At 34.6% G+C, this 21,737-nt stretch overlaps 1 pseudogene; it reads left to right on the forward strand.

Annotated features, from left to right (window-relative positions):
- The first annotated feature begins 6,576 nt into the window (after positions 1-6,576).
- LOC114748742 (uncharacterized) lies at positions 6,577-19,139 on the forward strand (annotated as a pseudogene).
- The last annotated feature ends 2,598 nt before the right edge of the window (positions 19,140-21,737 follow it).

Here is a 21,737-nt window from a genome sequence, read left to right on the forward strand (position 1 = left end):
TAATAACGTGATACAAATTTTGTTCTAGAATGGCAAGTACGTTTATGAATCACAGCTGTTCTTTTGTACTTTTAAAAGGTTATTTATGCTTTCCCGTCCCATTCCTCCTAAAGTCGGGTTGTCGCTACGTTTTGCAACATGCAAGCAAATCTAATCAAATCTAATCTAAGGGGCTTGTGGGGGCTCACCAATTTTTTTGGTAAGAAAGGGGCTCACCAATTTTTCCCCCCCTAAAATATAGACGTTCTTTTATTAGAAGTAATTCTATTTGAGACATTGCTTGATTCTAAATGTGAATACTTTTTTCAGCAGGGATTCAAATTTTTGTTTGTCACGTTATGAAATACTAGTCTTTTCTGTTAGACCTAATTCCTGTTAATAGGACTCATCGATTTGATTTGAGGAGATACATGATAGCATCATGGGCTTTGTTATTTGGGCTTCGACCTTAATTAATAGATAGGCACTGACGGATCCAAAATGAATGGGAGTGAGAGTCAATCTGAACTCAAAACTCAGAAGTGCAGTAACAAGTCATATTTTATCTTCCATATAGCAACTAATAGCGGCATATTTTTTGTCCTAAACATAACATCTAATATACTTTGCATTTACTTCATTGCAGGGTGCTTGATGTTTAATAATCTTGTAAACTTTTTGCATACAAAAATAAGTAAATTAAGGGTGTGTTTGGTATGAGAAAAAAATGAGAGGAGAGGAGTGGAGGAAAAATTTTAATAAGTTTGATTTAAAAAATTAAAAGAATAGGGTCAAAAGCTTTTAATTATTATTATTATTATTATTTTAATTGAAATTTCAAAACGTTGCTTCTCTAATTTTTAAGTAAAGCTTATTAATATTTTTTTTTCTTTTTCCTTTCCCTCTATTTCACTCATACCAAACAGTATCTACAGCGCATGAAAGTATGTGAAAACATCTTTCTTTTTTAGTTTGCCTTGTAAACTTGTTTATTTTTAGTTTCTGAATGTAGTCCTCAGTTTTTCATTCCAAAAAAAAAAAAAATCTTTCTTTTGCTTCTCTGTCTCAAGGTGTCGTTTTACAGCATGGAGCCATGCGTTTTCTGCCCTATGTGTTTGCCACGCGGATCGTTCGATGCATGGTCTGCCATATATTATGAGTTTCGTTAGCTAGCGAACTCAGGGTCTTATTAACGGCTTTAAAGTATAGGATTGCATGCCTTAAATTTTAAAACACACGGACTGGTTTCAAGATTAGTGAAAACCATAGGGATTAGAATAATAAGGCTTGTTTGATTTCTTATTTTGAAAACAATTTTTTATTTTAAATTTGTTTGGTATTTTGTTTTTAGTTGGTGCTTTTAAAAAGGAAAAAAACAGCAATATGTTTTTAAAAATTAAAAAACCAAAACAAATTTTAGATTTTTTTTGTTTTTTATTTTGTATTTTTTATTTTGAAAAATTAGAAAAATCTTCTCCTTTTGTTTCACTGATTATCCACCACGTATTATTGTCATGCCACAGCCCACAATTGTCATGTGATTTGCTATATTTTTTTTTGTTTTAAATATGATTTTTTAAAAAATAATTATCCAAACAGATTTTTTTATTTTTTTATTCTTAACATTAAAAAAATAATTTTATAATATTGTTTCTGGAATAAGGGGGAAAAAAAGAACAAACAACCACATAATTTCCCCTTTCAAAAATCTATCCGCTCCCAATCTACTCCTGAATATTTAAGGGCTTGTTTGGAGTTTTATTCAAAATGGTTTTTTTTTAAGTAAATTTATGTAATTTGAGACAAAACTCTCATCACATACTTACATTATATTTCATAAATTACGTTTGAAAAATTACTTATAAGTCAATTCAAACAAGCCCTAAAGCTATATGGCTTGTTGCTCGTCTTCTCTTTCATTTTGCTTTCCTCCTCCGGTTTCATACCAGCAATGTCAGGACCGCTTTTCCACTTTCAATTGTAGCATCGAATGGTTGGAGCTCAGATGAAAATGATCGATCACGTGAGACTCTTGATATTACATGGATTTGAAAGCAGAGCAAACTTTTCACTCCATCATTACCCAAAGGGTGTTTGAATTAAAACAAAATTATAGTTTTAAAAATGATTTTACGGTATACAAAATAAATATGTAAAAAAGTTTGTCTTGATTTACAGAAAAATGCTTTTGAAAAATATTTTTACAGCTTTCTAAACACTCGTCAAGTCTCAAGCTCTCGTTTTGCACAGTCACCCTTAAATCTGTAACTGCATTGTTTTCCTGAGGGTTTGAGGAAGCACATGATTAGCATCATTCGCTTTGTTATCTGAGCTTGGATCTGAATTGAGGGATAGAAACTGACCATACTAATAATCGGTACGGAACCTCTCCTATTCTTTTCCATCCTCTTAATTATTCTCTTCCTCAATCGTAATTTTATCTAAAGCTTAAAACCAACTCACTTATCATAGCCACGTCGTTTTGCGGAGTTTTTTTTAAGACTTGGAAGCACCCGTGATTCAGATCTGTGCCCGTATTATGTATCAGTATTACAGCAAAACAGCCATGGCTTCCACCTTCATTAGACACTGTTGTGAAAACATTGCTATGTGTGTCACTTCTTTGCTGCCGCCAACAGACACTAGGCTTTCTAGCTTTGATTTTACAGCCTCACACAATCCTAGAGCAGTAGTGTCCATCTTTGATAAATTTTTCACAAGGATTAAATAGAGACTGACCCTATTAATAATAGCTTGGTGTGTGAGGGGTAGTTATTAGGTGCTGCCGAATAGTATTTTAAAGAGAGAATTACAACGAGCTTCCAAATAAAAAAAAAATTGGAAAACAAGTTACAGATGTTGTCATTTTCACTATAAAACCTATCATTATAAGCTGTTGAGATTGTGATTGAGATTTTTTAGTAATTATTTTTTTTGTGAAACTTAATTGTAATTCTCCTTATTTTAAATTGGGTTGTTTCTGGTAAAAGAATGCGCCTGCTAAAAAGAAGCCTGGTGTGGTCATTTTGACGTCCTGGGTCGGTGCGTCCTCTCCGAGAAGTGGTTTTTGCTGTCTCTTGCCAAGTTTCATTCTTCTCTTTGCTGAAGGACGTCAATACTCTCCATCAATAGTCCTAACTCCTAGCCATAAATGCATGCCTCTTCTTCAAAGTTGGATTTGGATGAACTGAAATGCTCTGTCAAGGGGGAAAAAAAAACTACGAAAAATTAGGAAACATATTCCAAATCATTTATTTTTAAATCGCACATATCTGACAGTAGAAAAACTAAAAATAATACAATATTTTATTCCATATTTAAAATATTTCTTATAAAAATTAACGTCAGCTAACATATCTCTTAAAAAAACACTGAAATACTACATCCAATTCTAATTATAAGATCTTATTTATAAAAACAATATCTTATAATTAGGCAGGAGAGATAGTATTAAATTAAGGGAAAAAGACAGACAAATGCTAACCGATTTTGAGAATGACTAGAACATCCGTCCAATTTGCAAAATGCCATTTTGGTCTCAAAAGACCAAATTGGCATTATTATATCAAATGAAAAAGACCAAATTACCCTTTCTTTTAAATATTGTTTTTAAAGTATCACAGCTCCTACTGGCCGGCCAGTCACCGGAGCTCCGGCGGTGGCAGTCATAGGAGCTCCAGCGACCGGCCGACAATTGGTCACCGGAGCTCTGTCGGTCGGAAAAATTTTTTTTGAAAATTTTTACAACTTCAGTATAACGGTTAACAACTTTTATAATGCTATTAACAACTTCAGTATAGCAATTAACAACAGGTTTTTTGGGAAATTCAACAAGCTCCGGTGACCGGAAACAATTTTTTTGAAAATTTTTACAACTTTAGTATAGCAATTAACAACAGGTTTTGTTGAAAATTCAACAAGTTCCAGTGACTGGAAACAACTGTTTTGAAAATTTTTACAACTTCAGTATAACGGTTAACAACTTTTGTAATGCTATTAACAAGTACCCAGTGACCGGAAACAACTGTTTTGAAAATTTTTACAACTTCAGTATAACGGTTAACAACTTTGGTAACTCTATTAACAACTTCAGTATAATGGTTAACAACAGGTTTTTTGGAAAATTCAACAAGCTCCGGTGACCGGAAAAATTTTTTTTGAAAATTTTTACAACTTCAGTGTAACGGCTAACAACTTTTGTAACTCTATTAACAACTTCAATATAACGGTTTCTTGAGACCAAATTGAGATTTCTGAAATTTAACATACTATTTGAGAATTTTGAAATTTAAGTAGCATTTTTCTGTTTTTTTTCCTTAAATTAATCTCTAGTATTACATAGTCAACGATTCCCTGCTGACTGAGTCTTCAAGGCGGCCACTTTTTTTGTGGAAGAGAGAAAAAAGAAAAGCAGGGCCGTGGCCCATTTTATAGCAGTCGTACAGGCGCATTTAATAGCCAATGGCAACATGGCCACCAGTCGAAGTATGTCTGGACTGCAGGCACATCCCAGTCATCCCAGCCGCCAGGTCTGATCCTTTTGCAAATACTCGCAAGGAGTAATCCATTACAGTCTCTACAGACAAGGTCAATTCTAGCAAAGTCTGATCCTTTTTTAAAGGCTCCATCAAAATTAATTTTCAAAGGGACAGAGGGCTCTTTGACTGGTGTTATTTCCTCTTCTTCCTCCTGCTTTTAACGGTCACCAGCTAAGACTAAGCAGTTATTATTCCATTAGACGAGCGGATAATTTAATTCCTTACTTTGAAAAAAATAGTGAGCGGCCACTTGTTTTGAGTTTGAGGCGGAAATGTCACGTGAGATGATTTTATTATTATTATAACTAATTAGATATTTAATTAGAAAACTAATAAAATATTTTAAGTGTGACTCGTAAATTGAGACCCACTTCTAATTTTGGCTAATATGTTGCATTTTCTCGTGAGAAACACAATTAAAATTCTGATGACTAAAAATTTTGAACGTTATATTTAAGAGTAAAATACTTTGACTAGCCTTCTAATTTACATCAATTACATATACTTTTTTATTTTAAAAATATATAATTTAATCTAATAAGTTAACACTGTTAGAAATATTCTAAAAAGATTCTACAAAAATTATTTTTAACTAAAATTTATATTAAAATAAATTTTACTTACTATTTTACCCTTCATTCTAATAAATTTCTAAATTATGTTTTTACAGTTACATAAATTTCATTCATTTAAGGCAAACACAAAAGATTTGATTAAAAATTTAACTACTTTTTCAATAAATATATATATACTTTGACTAAACATGTTTATAAATTTTCGTAACAAAGATGTCTTTAAGAAATTAACTAATGAATGTAATAAAATATTAAAATTATAACATTTTATGATTTCGATCAAAGTTAATAAATTTTATAACATATTAAAAATTTTAAAAATATACCTATTAGAATTATTTTTGATTGTATAAAAAATGTTTTTTTGGAAAATATAAATGTCTAAATAATTATTAAGTTAAAAAGGACATTTTGATTAAAAAAATAATTAAAGTCAAACTTAACAGTCAACTAACAGTTTGGGTGGATGAAAATTGAATATTAAATATGAAAAGAAGGTTTGTGTAATATACATTTTAATTATAAGGGAGGTTTATGTACGTTTTCAAAATAGATGGAAGGTTTCTATAATTGAGATGAAATAGAAGGGTGGTCGATATATTTTACTCTACATTTAAAAAAAGGGTTTTATCTACTCTTTTAGGATTTGTTTGGTACAAAGCATTAAAAATAAAGTGCACAAAATAAGATTACAATTGAAAAAAATTATTAAAAAAATATTAATATGAGTAATTACGTGTTATTCGAGATTAAGCAAATCTATGGATGTAAGGTTAAGGAACACAACTTTCTCATGGTTTTTCTTAATCCCACATGCATGAGCTTATCTAATCTCATGTAACAAACTTTAATCCCATATAACAAATAATCATTCATATTAAATATCTTTTTAATAGATTTGTATACTTCAAAATTTTCTAATTGGTGACAACTATTACCCGGCTGCCCTCGTTATACCCTTTTCCAGAAAGAGAAGAGATCCAAAGAATTATTTTTCTTCAAACTCTTTCTAATTGCGCTTCTCTTTTCTCATCTCGGATCCCGAGGTCCATTGAAAGTGAAAGTTATCATAATAGGCATTTATGAAGTCTCCCAGAGATTCATACTTGTGCCATCTGGTTTATTCACTTGCTTATACGAATATGTCTTGCCCGTAAAAAAAAAAACAACAATGAGTGCGTAGGTGTTTTCTTCCTCCTTCTTCGATGTCTTTCCTCCCCATAATCATCCAAAACAACCTCTATTCAATCTTCTTCTTATCCTATTTGTTCACCAGAATCACCTTGTGTTCATCTCTGAACCCAAAATTTGAAGCTTGTCGCCCCACAATCTGCGGTAACCAAACAATAACCTACCCATTTTACATCGAAGGCCGACAACAATCCTTCTGTGGGTACCCTGGTTTCCGTCTTTCTTGCTCCGATAATGGCCTCCCAATCCTCAATATCTCCCACACTCAGTACATTATTCATGAAATTTCCTACGTACTCCACTCAATTCGAGTGTCGGAGGCTGCCATCTCGTCGTCAAACGGCACATCGTGTGGGATTCCTCGTACTCACAACATCACCGTAGATGGAACCAGATTCAGTTTCGCCCCAGAGCAGATTAACGTATTCTTGATGTTCGGATGCAACTTGAGGTCGCTGCCAAGTGATTTCATGAAGTACAGAGTTGGGTGTTCTCCAGAAAACGAGACGATGTCTGTTTTGGCAATGACAGAGGCAGGTGAAGATTTGAGATCTGCGTCTGAGAAATGTAACGGCGGGGTGGTGAAAACGAAAGTGGAAAATAATACTAATGTTAATGGAGAAGTCGTGAGAAGAGGGTTTGTGTTGAATTGGACAGTGAATCGCTGCAGTTTATGTCAGAAGACCGGAGGGAAGTGTGGCTTCGACTCCAACGAAAGTGTTTATAGTTTCAGATGCTATTGCCTAGATAGAGATCATGCTGTGAGATGTGATCCCGGATCCGGTTAGTCGTTTCCTATTTCATGCCTCTTGATAGAAGATAAGTTTTTTACAGTTCATATCCAATGATGATTTTTTCTTTTATTACTCCATCTGTCCTAAATATAAAACTTTATTTATAATGAAATTTTATATTTAGAATCAAATATAAAATTATTAGCCTTCGTTTTACTATTAATTATTACTTTTGAACCTTAAGCTGTCATTTATTTCTTATAAAAAGACTTGAAGCTAGGAAGTAGTATTTGATTAAATTCTTCGTCTAGAAATAATGAACCACATATGATTTTTTTGGTAAAAAACCTCATGTGATTTAAGATGTCATTCGCCTTCTCCTTCTCCCTTTCCTTCAAAGTGGTTAACAAACTCTTCAAAAGAGGACATTGACCAAGGAGATAACTTTATTTTAGTTTTCAAATGCTTGTAATCAAGTTCTATGATGCTCTTACGCACATCTGTATGATATTTTATTGAAAGGCAAATTAATCTTGTGTTCCTTATAATTTTGACACGTTTATAACTCAGTTCTTATATTTTGATTCGGCGCAACTCAATTCTTATATTTTTGACTCGGCTGTAAATCAGTCTGTGAAGTTTAACTCATTGCAACTCTGTCACTATAGTTTTATCTATTTTATAATTTAGTCCTTGTATTTTTGAAAAATGAAAATATATAGAAGGACTAAACTATAAAATGGTTAAAAGTATATGGAATGAATTGCAGCGAGTCAAACTTAAGAAAATGAGTTACAATTGAGTCAAAATTATAGGAATTGAATTGTACTGAGTTAAAATATAAGGATTGAATTACAAACGAGTAAAAACTATAGAGACCAAGAGATTAATTTTCTGTTTAGTGGATAATTTGGTAACAAGCAATAAAAAAGAAGGAAAAAAAAGTTGCACAGTTGTATCTTAAAACCAACTGAGAACGTTTAGAATTCTTCAAAAGTGTATTATCAAGAAAAGAAAGCCAAATCGTCATAGTGACAGAGTTACATGATTGAGTTTAGCGCTTTTAGACAAGTACTATGCCTAACTTAATTTCTCTTCGCTCATCCTAATTGCAGGCCGGAAAACAAACCTTATCATAGGTAATGAACCAAACTTCTTTTTGTTTCATATTTTTTCCTTATAATATTTACATATCTTTGTGTTTCTTAAAATTTTGCACACTATCGGTTTTGATGCTGCTTCACCTGCGTGCTCCTGCCTGTATTTATATCCAAGCTAGAATAAGAGGAATCGTTTTGGTTCATATCAGAATGGATCTTAGTTGAAGCTTGTAAACGTACATATATAACTGAATAGCATATAGATTAAAATATAGCCTGACAATAAAATCCGTTATTATAACACTATTTTTTCTCGTTTATTTCACAAGACTTAGCTTTAAAGCATCCCCTAACCATATTTTATCCTAGAAAATGAAGAATCTTTCATATTTTCTGCTCAATAACTTGCATACTATATGTGACAGGTATAACGATTGCAGCCGTTGGAGCATTGCTAATACCTGTTATCTGTTTTTATTGTAAAATCAAGAAAACAGAGTTTTGGAAGACATCAAGGATTAACCAAAATATTGAAGTCTTCATTAAAAACCATGGACCATTGGCTCTAACAAGATATAAGTACGCAGAAGTCAAGAAAATGACCAATTCTTTTGAAGTAAAATTAGGACAAGGTGGTTATGGTGCAGTATACAAAGGAAAATTACTAGATGAACAGCTTGTTGCAGTAAAGTTATTGAAGTTATCCAAAGGGAATGGAGAAGAATTCATTAATGAGGTTGCTAGCATCAGTAGAACTTCCCATGTCAATGTTGTTGCACTCCTTGGGTTTTGTTTGGAAGGCCATAAAAAGGTTCTCATATATGAGTTTATGTCCAATGGGTCTCTTGACAAGTTCATTGACAACAAGACAGATGAAGCTGATCCATCATTGACTTGGGAAAATTTGTACCGAATTGCAATTGGTACAGCTCGAGGTCTAGAATACTTGCATAAAGGATGTAACACTCGAATTCTACATTTTGACATAAAGCCTCATAATATCCTTTTGGATGAAAATTTTTGTCCCAAGATCTCAGATTTTGGGCTCGCTAAGCTCTGTCCAAGGAAAGAAAGCATCATTTCAATTTCGGAAGCAAGAGGGACTGTAGGATATCTTGCTCCAGAAGTTTGGAATAGAAATATTGGTGGGGTTTCACATAAGTCAGACATCTACAGTTATGGAATGATGCTATTGGACATGGTTGGAGGGCGAAAGAACATCAATGCTGACATTAACTGCACAACCGAGAACTATTTTCCAGATTGGATATATGATAAACTTGAGCGAGGCAGCAATTCGGGAAGCGATAGAGCGAACAACATGGAGGAAAATGATCTTGCAAAAAGAATGACCATTGTAGGTCTGTGGTGCATTCAAACATTTCCAACTCAAAGACCAACAGTTAGCAGGGTGATCGAAATGTTAGAACGAAGCTTGGATTCACTAGAAATGCCTCCAAAGCCTGTCATGTCTTCGCCTCCACGAGTAGAATTAGAGTCCTCCTCCACTACCAATACCACCGCATAGATTCTGGATTCTGACAGATCTTCCCGGATGCTGAAGAGAACAAGTGTTGGAGGGGCTGCGCAAGTATGGCATATGACCAAGAAAAAGATTGAAGCCGAAGCCCCTAAAACAAGTGGCTCTTCTGTGCTCTGCGTTCGGATATTTGTTTTCCACTTTGTTATTTCTTGATTCCGCACAATGACAATGTAGTGAATGGGCTTGTTATATTTACGTGTGTCATCAAATTATAAATCAATTTATAAGAGTAACAAATTAGTTTAAAGAAAAATAATAAATATAAATACTTTAAGGTAATTTATTAATTTACTTAATCTTCAAAATAAATCAACCAAATCTTATACGGAATTACTACTACCTCCGGTCCTAATTGTAAGAGCCAGTTGACTAATTTGAGGAGATTAAGGAAGTAAATTGAGTTAGTTATTTGTCCTAAATAGGTGTTGTCTTTACTAAAATATTCTTGCTAATCAAGTGTATTACCTATAACTATAATTATTAGATTATCTTAGAAAAAATTAAATAAATATAAGAGACAAAGTGGATTGGGGTCTTATATTTAGGATCAAAATAAAAGTCAAACGGAATCTTATATTAAGGACCGGAGGTAGTATTATAAACCAAAGCAATAAATTATGAATAAATATTTCTGTCAATTCAATAGCGAATTCAATTTCACTCAAACAACAAATAACGAATTCAATGCTCTTTTTACCAACTGAGAGAAGCTAAGAGGCAGAAGAAACCACAATGTCCATGTACAGTTGTATATATGGACACACATTCCCGACATTTTTGTTATTTAATAATAATTCCAATAGACTCAGGGATTTTTTTTTATGGTGTTCGATTTATTTTGTCCTTTCAAACAAACAAAAAAAACAGAGCGCACACAATTCATAATTATACGATGCACAGCCCTCATTTAAGCCATGCTGATTAATTTAATTTCGTGCCTTTTTACTCCCCCTAAAAATTGCAAGGTTGATTATAAATATTTATTTATAATAAAAGAAATAAATATTTGAATCTGAAGAAAAAAATGTATAGTAAAAAGGTAATGATTATCAATATCCCGTCAATTTCCTTCAAAATGTCTATATTTATTTTATATTTTGTAATTTATTTATTATACATGCATGCATATTTTTTCTTACTTATTTGTTCGTTTTCTTCTTTTTCCTATAATTACTTGATGTAAATATATTCAAATTGTACTCTATATGTATATGGATTAAAATAAAAAAAAACTAAAGAATGTATTTTGTGGGCCACAATGAGGTAAATTTACAAATTAAAGAGACAAATTATATTTTCTTTTCCCCTCTTCACATTATAGACTTTTCTTATCCCCAAATAGTTATCACATTTTTAAATACAGTACATATTATATTTAGATAAAAAAATAATAAAAGATACATTGAAAGTTGTCAAACTGAGGGAAACGGCTAGGTGTCAAATTTCATATGTTATACTGAAGATCAGTAACCTTTCAAATTTTCAAAACAATTACAAAGTTCAAAGCAGTTTGCTATTGATATATTTTAACTTTTAAGAAACTTTACAACATGCATGCTATAGCTAGTCCGACCAATTAACATTGCATGCTCGGAAGTCGAAAGCATGCAAAATGCTCAGAAATAATCGTTAAAGGCTCCGAAAAGAAGAAAGCAATGGGCGAAAATTAAGGCTCTTTTAAATGTGAAACGCTCCTTTTTGGCCAAACACGTGAAACGCTGTTTAAAAGAAATTGTACTATCATACAACAGTTGCAATTCAGCACTAATCGAAACCCAAATTAATAATTCATTCCCAAAAAAAAAAAGAATCATTCCTGATGATTCAAGGGAAAACAAAGAAAGTATATGAGTAGGAATACTAGATTAATTCTCAAAGACTATTGTACTAGGAAGGAAGAGATGGAAGCAACTCAGATTCATGGGGGTTGGGATTATTTTGCTTCTTTTTCTGGAGCTGTTTATTATACTCTCCATAAAAGTAGGACACAAAGCCCCAAAGAGAGAGTACCAAACTAACTCCTTTCTCTGCCGTGAACTTCTCTCTGAAGAAAATCACGGCCAACACTTGAGTTACCGGCAGCAACACCGCAATCAGAATTCCTAACAGAAACGAAGAGGCACAAAAGATAACCCCTGCGGATCCCAGAAAGAATATCTGCCATGTGATCGCAGTGCACACCGCCACAACGTAGTACTTTGTCTCCCCCACCCCAAATTCTCTCGCTTCCCTTCCCATCACCTGCAAAATTATAATCAACACTTACTTTCTTAATATATATATATATAGTTTGATCTTTTAGAATGAAGAGATGACCTTGAAGTCGTTGTTGACGAGCATGCCGACGGTACAGAACAGAGTAGCAGTGAAGCTTATGACGAGCTGAACCTGGACGACCAGCGAGTAGGTCACAGGCTGCTTGCTCTTGCCGTACATGAGCTCCAATAATGGCATCAAAAAACTGTACAAGGCCGCCGCCGCTAGTGTCATCACGAATCCCAATACATATTGTTTGGGTGACACGCCAGCAGGACGATCTCCAGATGAATGAAGAGCCAAGACGCCGGCTCCGACGGTGAGCAAGACGATGGCGTTTATGGAGAAAGGGGTGAACTTTTGCCTGACAAGAAGGAAGGCGAAGACGGCTGTGAATGCCAGCTGGGTGGAGACGATGAGAGAGGAAGTGGAGGCCGGCAGGCGAGCTAAGCCGTAAGCGTAGAGGTAATCATCGACGCCCATGAATACACCGATGACGGCTGATGAAAGAAACAAGCGGGAGTCGAGGGAGAAGAAGGGCTTGCGGGTGCGGACGTAAGAGATAATTTGAGGAAGCAAGAGGACGGGGAAGCCGGCGGTTTGGAGCCAGCTGTAGAGCCAGACGCGGTGGCCGCCGTGGACGAAGTAGAGGCGAGTTATGAGAGGGCCGCCAGTGAGGCCTATGCAGACTAAGAGGCAGTTTATTAGCAAAAGGACTCTTTTGCTTCCCTTTTGTTTATCTGAGTCTTCTTGCATATTCTTGCCTGTTTCCATGACACACAATACAGGCTAATTGAAACTAATGACCATTGATTCAGCTCTTCTGTTAGCTCAATGATTCATATGCGCCCGCGCGCACGCATATATAAGCGGAATTTGGAAGCCATTTTCTAAAGTTCCTAAAACGACGCCGTCTCATAACCTGGTTATGCTCCTCCTAATTTACATGTTTTATTATAGGGTCTTAAAAAGTAGCCGAGGTCATAATACAATAGAATTTCTTAATTCTTAATCCGTGGTTAATATGTGAATTTACTGCGTCAAAAAAATGTGTGAATTTAGCATCTCCATCTTAGACATCATTTCCTCATCCAAAATGTTTTTTTTTTTTTTAGAATATATAGGTATTCTCTTATTAGAGATAATCCTGATCGAGACCCTGTTAAACACTAAATGTGAATAATTTCTTCAGTAAAAATTTAAATTTTAATTCAAATTTTAATTCATCATATCGTGAAGCACTAGTTTCACACTTTCACTGGTACTTACCCATTGCTTCCTCATCCAAGTTACCTTTCCGGATACACATGGTAGTCCACTTAGATCCAAGCCCGGCAAACTTGAAGTTCCCTAGGCCATGTTTGTTGGGCTCACAAATTGATTCATCGAACCCGTTATATTGGTCTCGGGGCTCCTTCGTCAGGGTCCAACGCGTTTTCTTTTTCTTTTTCTATTTTTGAAGTAATAAGGTCAAATTCTGGGGCCTAGGCTAGAAAATGAGAATAATAAGAAAAAGCAGAACAAAGAGAAGTATGATACTCCCTCCGTTCCTTATTATAAGAGACATTTGATGCTTATAGCATGTTCCTAAATATAAGAGACACTTAAAAGTTGTCTCTACTTTTTTGTGTTGATTTCCTATTTTACTTATATTTATTGTTTCCAACTCACACTCTCTCTCCTTTCCACTTCTCTTTCTTTTAAGAATTTACTATTATTCTCTCTCATGCTCTCTCTCCTTATTAATGAGGGCATTTTTGGAAAAAAAGTTATACTTTTTACATATTAATTGTTCTTAACTAATTTTAACTGTTTTTTTGATCAACGTAATTCGGTTATTCGTCTCTTATAATAAGGAACGGAGGGAGTATATGGTAAGCCCATAATGAAAATAGAAATGGAAATAAGCTCACAAGAAGTTAATTTCTCACAACATGGTAAACCCCAAGTTTAAATCCTTAATGGAAGAGGTGTTTATATTTAGTGACTGAAATTATTTCAAACAGAATTGCTTCTAATAAGATAATACCTACGCCTTAGTTAAAAAAATAAAAATAAAAATAAACGTTTGCATGTTTGTATTATAGTATCCAACTCTCTGTTTATGGGTCTTATTATTATATTCCTTGTAATGATAATAATAATTATTTTAGGAAAAATTCATAGGTTCCAAAGTAAGAAAATTAAATACATATAGGCATGCTAAATTTCATTTAATACTAATAGATAGTAAGAAATTTAATATTTATAATTTTAATTAACTTGTAAATAATGCAAATCAACCTATAAATATGAACATTTAACTTATAAACATTAAATTTTGAAACTTGATTTGACAATGACTTATAAACATTAAATCCGCTGCGACCGATTAGTATTAAACAAAATTTGAAAAACCGTCATTCCTTCTTTATTCTTTTCTACTTGGCATAACTCTAGCGTTGGATATTTGTACAGCAACATATAATTTGCCCCAAGTTCTCGAGCTTTGGGCTTACTAAACTTTCAGAAACCGAGATCACTCCCATTAGCCACAGAGACTATAAGATTTTTTTTTCCTACTAAAAATGTTTTTTGGAATAGAAATATAGAAGTTTCGCATGAACGAGACGTTTGTAAAATGATGTCAGGCACGGTTGAAGCCTAGAGGAATATGACTACCGAATCCAAGCGTATAACTAGTCAGATTTATTTTTTCAAACTGAATTTATGATGACGACATATAAATTAAAACAAGGCAACGTTTTGGTGCTTAATGGGGAAAATTAAGCACATGGAGGAAATTGATATTTCAAAGAGAAGGACCAATGTGGGTTTTGTGGTATATTCAAACATTCTTATCTCATATGAGGTAATGAGGATATTTGATAAGCCTATTAGGCCTTGTTTGGTATAGGAAAATGGCATGGAAAAAAAATAAGGAAAACAAAAAAAGTCAAAAAGCGCTGCGCTCCTTGGTTTGGCTCAATTGATAAAGGGCAGCAAAAGCACTACTACTAAAAAAAAAAAAAACTACATCTGGTCCTTAGTATAGAAGTTAGATAACAAATTTTAAAATATTAAAAAAATTAATTAAGTTAGTTATTTTTTACTAATGTATATTAACCTCCATGAACTATCTTCTTTAACTCTGTATATTAGGTCATTTGAATTATCTCATAGTAAAAACTTCTTAGAATGAATAGGAATATTTAAAATGGATTACGATTTTATATTTAGGACCAAATTCAACCAAACTAGCTTTATTAAGTATGGGAGGTAGTATTAATGACCCCAACTTATCATTTACTCCGTAACCCACTCATTTAATCAAAGCCATCCCAACTGCTTCACTACTTCTTCATCTTGCAATGATATTGTGCTTACTATTTCAAGAGGGCCTTTTCATCCGCTAAGACATTTGTTATCATTGCTACGTATATATATTGTGCATACTTTTTCTTACCCACCCTATTCCATTGAAAATCTCTAGTCTTTTCATTTGAATTATTCTTCGAATGATTGATATCTACATATACCTAACCCAAGGCATCATTTCTTTTCTTAAGTCCCTCAATCGGGGGTTTCAATATGTGGTACTGGTTATTACGTGACATGTGCAGATATTTTGTTTTTTGTTTTTTTAATTGTCCCCCATAATTTTAGCATTTATAACATATCCTTTGAAAAATATAGAAGATTCATTAGCTTTATTGTTAACGAACGATATCAAGCGGAACAAAATTATCAATTTGTTTCATATTTTCTTATAATTAGTCGACAATATAAGTTATGATGCTTTGACATAACTATATGTAAGTAAACATTGTTACTCAGAGACCTATTAGCAGTTACATACATGCGTACCTACGCGTATGTTTACGTATATCATTATTTGTTACGAGTCTGAAGCACGTTAGTGTGAATATAGATATTTGTGCCGTTCGTCTTCTTGGTCATAAAGCCGAGTGCCGTATCGATCAAGGCCTTGGACTTGTGTTACGTATTTGAACAATCACAGAGAAAAAAACCTTCAAGCAAGTCATTACTCGAAAATTAATTTGTGCTCCATGAGTGAGGATTTCAGAAGAATGGTTCCACCCTTTTATGTTTTGATCATCATCTTCTTCTTGTTTTCTGATCAAGAGCTTTCCTTGTGTTCTGCTTCTGATCAGGAGGACTGCCCATCTACCTTTGACTGTGGAAGCCTCGGCAAGCTCGGCTTCCCTCTCACCACTAGGACACGCCTGGACTGTGGAATGTTGGCTATTCACGGTTGTGAAAACCCTAATCCCAACGCAACTAAAACTGTGCAATTCAACGGAGGAAAAGAGCTTCTAGTGACAGGTACAGACTACTCGATGATGGAAGTTTATCTTAGAGATGCAGATTTGCAAAAGAGTTTGGCAAATCGGAGCTGTGAAGTCTTCAACGCCAATATTTCTCTTCCTTCGCATAACTCAGCCTTGGGTTATTTTGTGTTGGATAATACTACTCCACTTATAACGCTGTATAAATGCAATCGTACGCTCAACAACATTAACTCTTCAACGGGATTTTTCAGCTATACAGGCTGTGTTGAGAGTAAAGGTGAGACGATCTACTTTGGAAATATGAATCTAGATGAACAAGACGCTCCAGCTTCTTTAGCAGCATGTCCAAGGACTAAGCTTCCGGCGAGTGACGATACTTTTGCGGCTGGAAGCCCGTTTGAATCCCTGGATTCTGCATATTCCATTCAAGCTCGACTTTCTAATGACTGTTCTCGATGTGTTTCTGATCGAGGCTTCTGCAGACTCGACGCCAAAGCACAGTTTTATTGTTCCAAATCCAAAGGTATATGCATTATATAATACTATGATCTATAAATATATGGAAATTTGTCAGGGATGACGAGTTTATTACTTCTTCCAATCCTAAACTAATAATTCATGAGGATAAAGTAGTTTTACTGATGAACATTCTTGAAGTGTGTATTATCCATTTATGAACACAGGAAACCCACATGATGCTGATGATCGATCGCAGTCTTCTCATAGTTGCACGATAGAGTTTAGAACTTTCAACGGCTATAAATGTAAATATATATATCCTAATATTGTTTTTCTTTATTTGCTTGCAGTTGCAGAAAATCCACCGCCGGTGGGAGGTAAGATAGGTAATGGATCAACCTCCCTAACTTTCTCGTATCAATAATATGTGGTGGGGCCATATGCAAATAAGTTGGACTATCTATTCATGATCATTTAATTTCTCTTTGCTTATAATTGCAGAAAATTCACGGTCTGGCAAGATGAGACTTATAATAGGTAATGTATCAACCTCTTTTTCAATTAGAATATGAATCAAAGTTAATTTGTATTGTTTATAACTTTTGAAGAATTTTTAGTTATGATATTTTATATTCATATACTGATTATATATATATATATATATATATATATATATGAAGATAGGAATGAAAGAAGAATAAGGATAACGTAATAAAGAGAGAGGAACAAAATTCAATGCAAATCACACCCTTTGTGATTCATGTCCATTGTAATTTATTAACCTTTTTATGTTTTAATTGATGATTATTTTTCTTATAATGCTCATATCCGAGTTTGATGCTATTTCACCTGCATGCTACTCATTTTACGTACATTCGGGCAGGAAGATTGAATATGTGTGTGTGTGCGTGTAGCAGAAAATGAGTAGTATAATCTGAATCAGCATTACATGTAGATTTAAATATAGCCAGGCAAATTGATTCAAAGATCACAATTTTTTCTCACTTATTTTAGAATACTTTGTTGACAAGCATCCTGACCACATTTAATGGTCGAAATTGGTTAACATGTCATATTCTCTACTCAATTACTTACCCACTGTTATATGTGACAATAGGTTTAACAAGTGGAGCAATTGGGACAGTGCTAATATGTATGATTATTTTTTGTTGTATAATCAAATCACTGAGGCAGAAAATAGAGTTCTTGAAGACATCTAGGGCTGACCAAAATATCGAGGCCTTCATTAGAAACCACGGACCTCTAGCTCTCACAAGATATAAATATGCGGAGGTGAAAAAAATGACCAAATCTTTCCAAGTTAAACTGGGACAAGGTGGTTATGGCGCTGTATACAAAGGAGAACTACTCAATGGTTGCCCTGTTGCCATCAAGTTACTGAAGTCATCCAAAGGGAATGGGGAAGAATTTATCAATGAGGTTGCTAGCATTAGTAAAACTTCTCATGTAAATGTTGTTACCCTCCTAGGGTTCTGCTTGGAAGGTCGAAAAAAGGCTCTTATATATGAGTTTATGCCAAATGGATCTCTTGATAAATTCATTCGTAATACTGCAGATAGAACTAGTCCATCCTTAACTTGGGAGTATTTGTACGAAATTGCAATTGGGACAGCTCGAGGACTTGAATACTTGTACAAGGGATGCAACACTCGAATTCTACATTTTGATATAAAGCCACATAACATCCTTTTGGATGAAAGCTTTTGTCCCAAGATCTCAGATTTTGGGCTTGCAAAGTTGTGTCCAAGGAAAGAAAGCATAGTTTCAATTTCAGAAGCTCGAGGAACTATAGGATATCTTGCTCCAGAAGTTTGGAATAGAAATATAGGAAGAGTTTCGCATAAGTCTGACATTTTTAGTTATGGAATGCTGTTGTTAGATATGGTTGGTGAGAGAAAGAATTTGAATCCTGAAGACTGTACAACCGAGACTTATTTTCCAGATTGGATTTATGATAAACTTGAGAAAGGAAGCAAGTTGGGACAGGATGATGGGGCGAACCCCATGGAGGAAAATGACATTGCAAAGAAATTGACCATTGTGGGTTTATGGTGTATTCAAACATTTCCGACTCAAAGACCAACAATTAGTAGAGTTATTGAAATGTTAGAGGGAAGTTTAGACTCTCTGGAAATGCCACCGAAGCCAGTCATGCTCTCCCCTCCAAGATTAGAACTAGAATCTTCTGCAACTTGCAATACCAAGTCAGAACAAGTTGATTCTGCAGAAAGCTCTTCCCAAAGGTTGGAGACCCACTAGATGATAAGTCTAGAATATTTTAGTTGCAAAACGAACCGATATAATGAATCTGTAAGTCTATAATTATAAATATATGATTATTTAGGCATTATTTGTGATTAGTGGAAGGTGTGATGTCTGCAAGAGTCTGAAAGTTGTGAATGGTACATGGTACTTTCGGTCTTTAGAGAAAGCTAGTCTTCAAATTTTAAAGCATGATCTCTGGTTTCTTTAATTTACAAATCACTGCTTATCAAAACTAATTTTTGAGATGTCATACAGTTTACACTCATAACGTAACATTACAGTACAATCTCCTACAATGACTTTACTCAATTTCCCCTCTTGTTCTGCTTCATTCGAGTGTAACACCACCCGCACCTATGATACGTTATATGTTCATCCACATGTACCATAATGTGATTCGAATATGCTATTCATTTATTGTCCTTATTAGTCGCAAAACCCAGTATCGCTGTGAATTGGTTGTCGCCAAGGGAAATGTCAAGACAAAATTTCATTTTTATATTTGTAGTCTATGAATAAAAATATAGATATCCGTTTAATTATCATTTAGACTATATAAATAATGACTAAACATCTTGACAACATAAAATCCTGAATAAAAATCCAAGGCGTCTCTCACTTTTATCGCCCAAAGTGCGCCCACGACCACGAGGAATGCTGATCTGTAGCCAAAGCCGGCATGCAATCACAAACCTTTGACTTACCTAGGAATGTCATTTTTGCAACCGGGCAGTGATTCCGCGGGTAGTACTGCCATTACAGAGAAACCCAAAAAACAGAAAGAAGAAAACTACATTGGAGAATGCTGAAATTACAGAGCATTGGTAATATTAAATTGTGGCAATCTATTGCCCTGTTTTCTTGCGTGGCGCATAAAGTGGTGGCTGTGGAAACCCAAACACTGCTCGGCACTCTAATTCTCTGACACAATGCATACCCGCTGTGGCATACTTCTTTCACACACTCTCAGCAACCTGTTGTTGTTGTTCTTCTTCTATCTCTGCACCTTGCCACAATCCCAGAGTCAAAAAGATGATCACAGATACATAACATGCAGCCGCACCTTCAATTGTGGAAACTTGGACCTGCCCTACCCTTTCTGGGAGGAAACGGACCCGGATACTGTGGGAGGGATGGTTTCCAGGTCACGTGCCTGTCTACTGACATGGCTTTAATTCACATCGGCTCTCAAACTTTCACCTCAATGAATATCAATCCAGTCACTTGGAAAGTAAACATGGTGCGAACAGACATCCCAAGCTACGATAACTGTTCTTTCCATTTCACCAGCACTTCTTTGGACCCCGCTCTGTTCTCCTTCGACCCAACTGTTATGAACATGACCCTGTTCTATGATTGTGTCCCTGGCTTCTCCATTGGCCATAACAACATCACTTGCAGGGATGACAGCCAAAAGCAGGCTTTCTTTGTAAATCAAATTGAGTTAGAACAATTTCCGGAGCTTTCTCGAAACTGCACAATTCAAATTCAGGTGCCGATGACATGGGGTGTCACAGTGGACCCTTTGGGTGGAATTGAATCGCTGAGGGCTGCTTTGGATAAGGGGTTTGATGTGCAGTATAACGCAGACTGGCGTCACTACTCAAAATGCATGGAATCTGGAGGAACTTGTGGGAGCACCGATGATGGGTCTCTGTTTGATTGTTATTGCCAAGAAGGATCTTATGACCATGAGTGCCCTGTTCTCGCAAGTATGGCTTCTGTCTCTGTTCCTTCGATTTGGCGCTTCAGATGCTCTGCATTATGCGTATCAGTGTTCTGTTCTTGTCATACTTTTTTTAATTCTTTACATCGTATCTCCTGCAGACTCGGTTTACTGCCAAAAATGCGTGGAATCTGGAGGAACCTGTGGCGGCGTTGACCATGGGTCTGCATTTTCTTGTTATTGCCGAGACGGATATTATGACTTGGCGTGTCCAAGTATGGCTTCTTCCTCACTTCCTTCTATTAGGCCCTTCAGTTGCTCTGCATTATCCGTATCCGTTTCCCTGTTCTTGTCTTACTATTTTATTCGTTAAATAGTATATCACATTGTAGAAAACTTATTAGTAGTTTGGTTTGTCTGGTAGGATGAAGGTAAACTCGTTGCCTTGCTTACTGTGTGTGTGTGTATTTACCTATACGCATAACTCTCATTTCTCTTTGCTCATGGTTACAGAAAAGTCCAGCAATTTGAAGATGGAACTTATAATAGGTAATAATGGGTCGATTGATCTTCTACTTCCATATGTTTCTTTTATTTACTTTACATACTACTTCTACTACTTCCTATCGTATGAGACCTAGTCGACTAATTTAAAAAAATTAATAAAGCTACTAAATTATTTTAAATTATTTATGTTTATTTTTTAAAAAACTAATTTGTCTCACTTGTAAATTGATATATAATGAAATAATCCATAAAATTATTTTAGAAAGATCATATAACATATAATATAATTAAGTAATTTAATAACTTTTTTAATTTCTTAAAATTAGTCAAAAAAGGTTTTATATTAAAAACCAGTTGTAGTATAGTATAATTCAATATTTCATATCATATGATATTTCTTACTATTTTCACACCTCCTTGTTAATTATGAATACTTTAGCTGGGTAGTTTTAATGAGCTTTTCATTTGTTTCAGAAGACTAGTGTTAAATTTATCATATTTTCTATTCAGACATTTATCTACCATGTGTCATTGGTTTTGCAAGTGGAGCCACTGGAACACTTGTAATATGTATTGCTATTTTCTGTTGCAAAATGAAATCATTGAGTCAG

The sequence above is a fragment of the Neltuma alba genome, unplaced genomic scaffold (genome assembly GCF_004799145.2).
Source record: "Neltuma alba isolate B1F8T4 unplaced genomic scaffold, ASM479914v2 tig00000931_pilon, whole genome shotgun sequence".
NCBI classification, from domain to species: Eukaryota; Viridiplantae; Streptophyta; class Magnoliopsida; order Fabales; family Fabaceae; genus Neltuma; species Neltuma alba.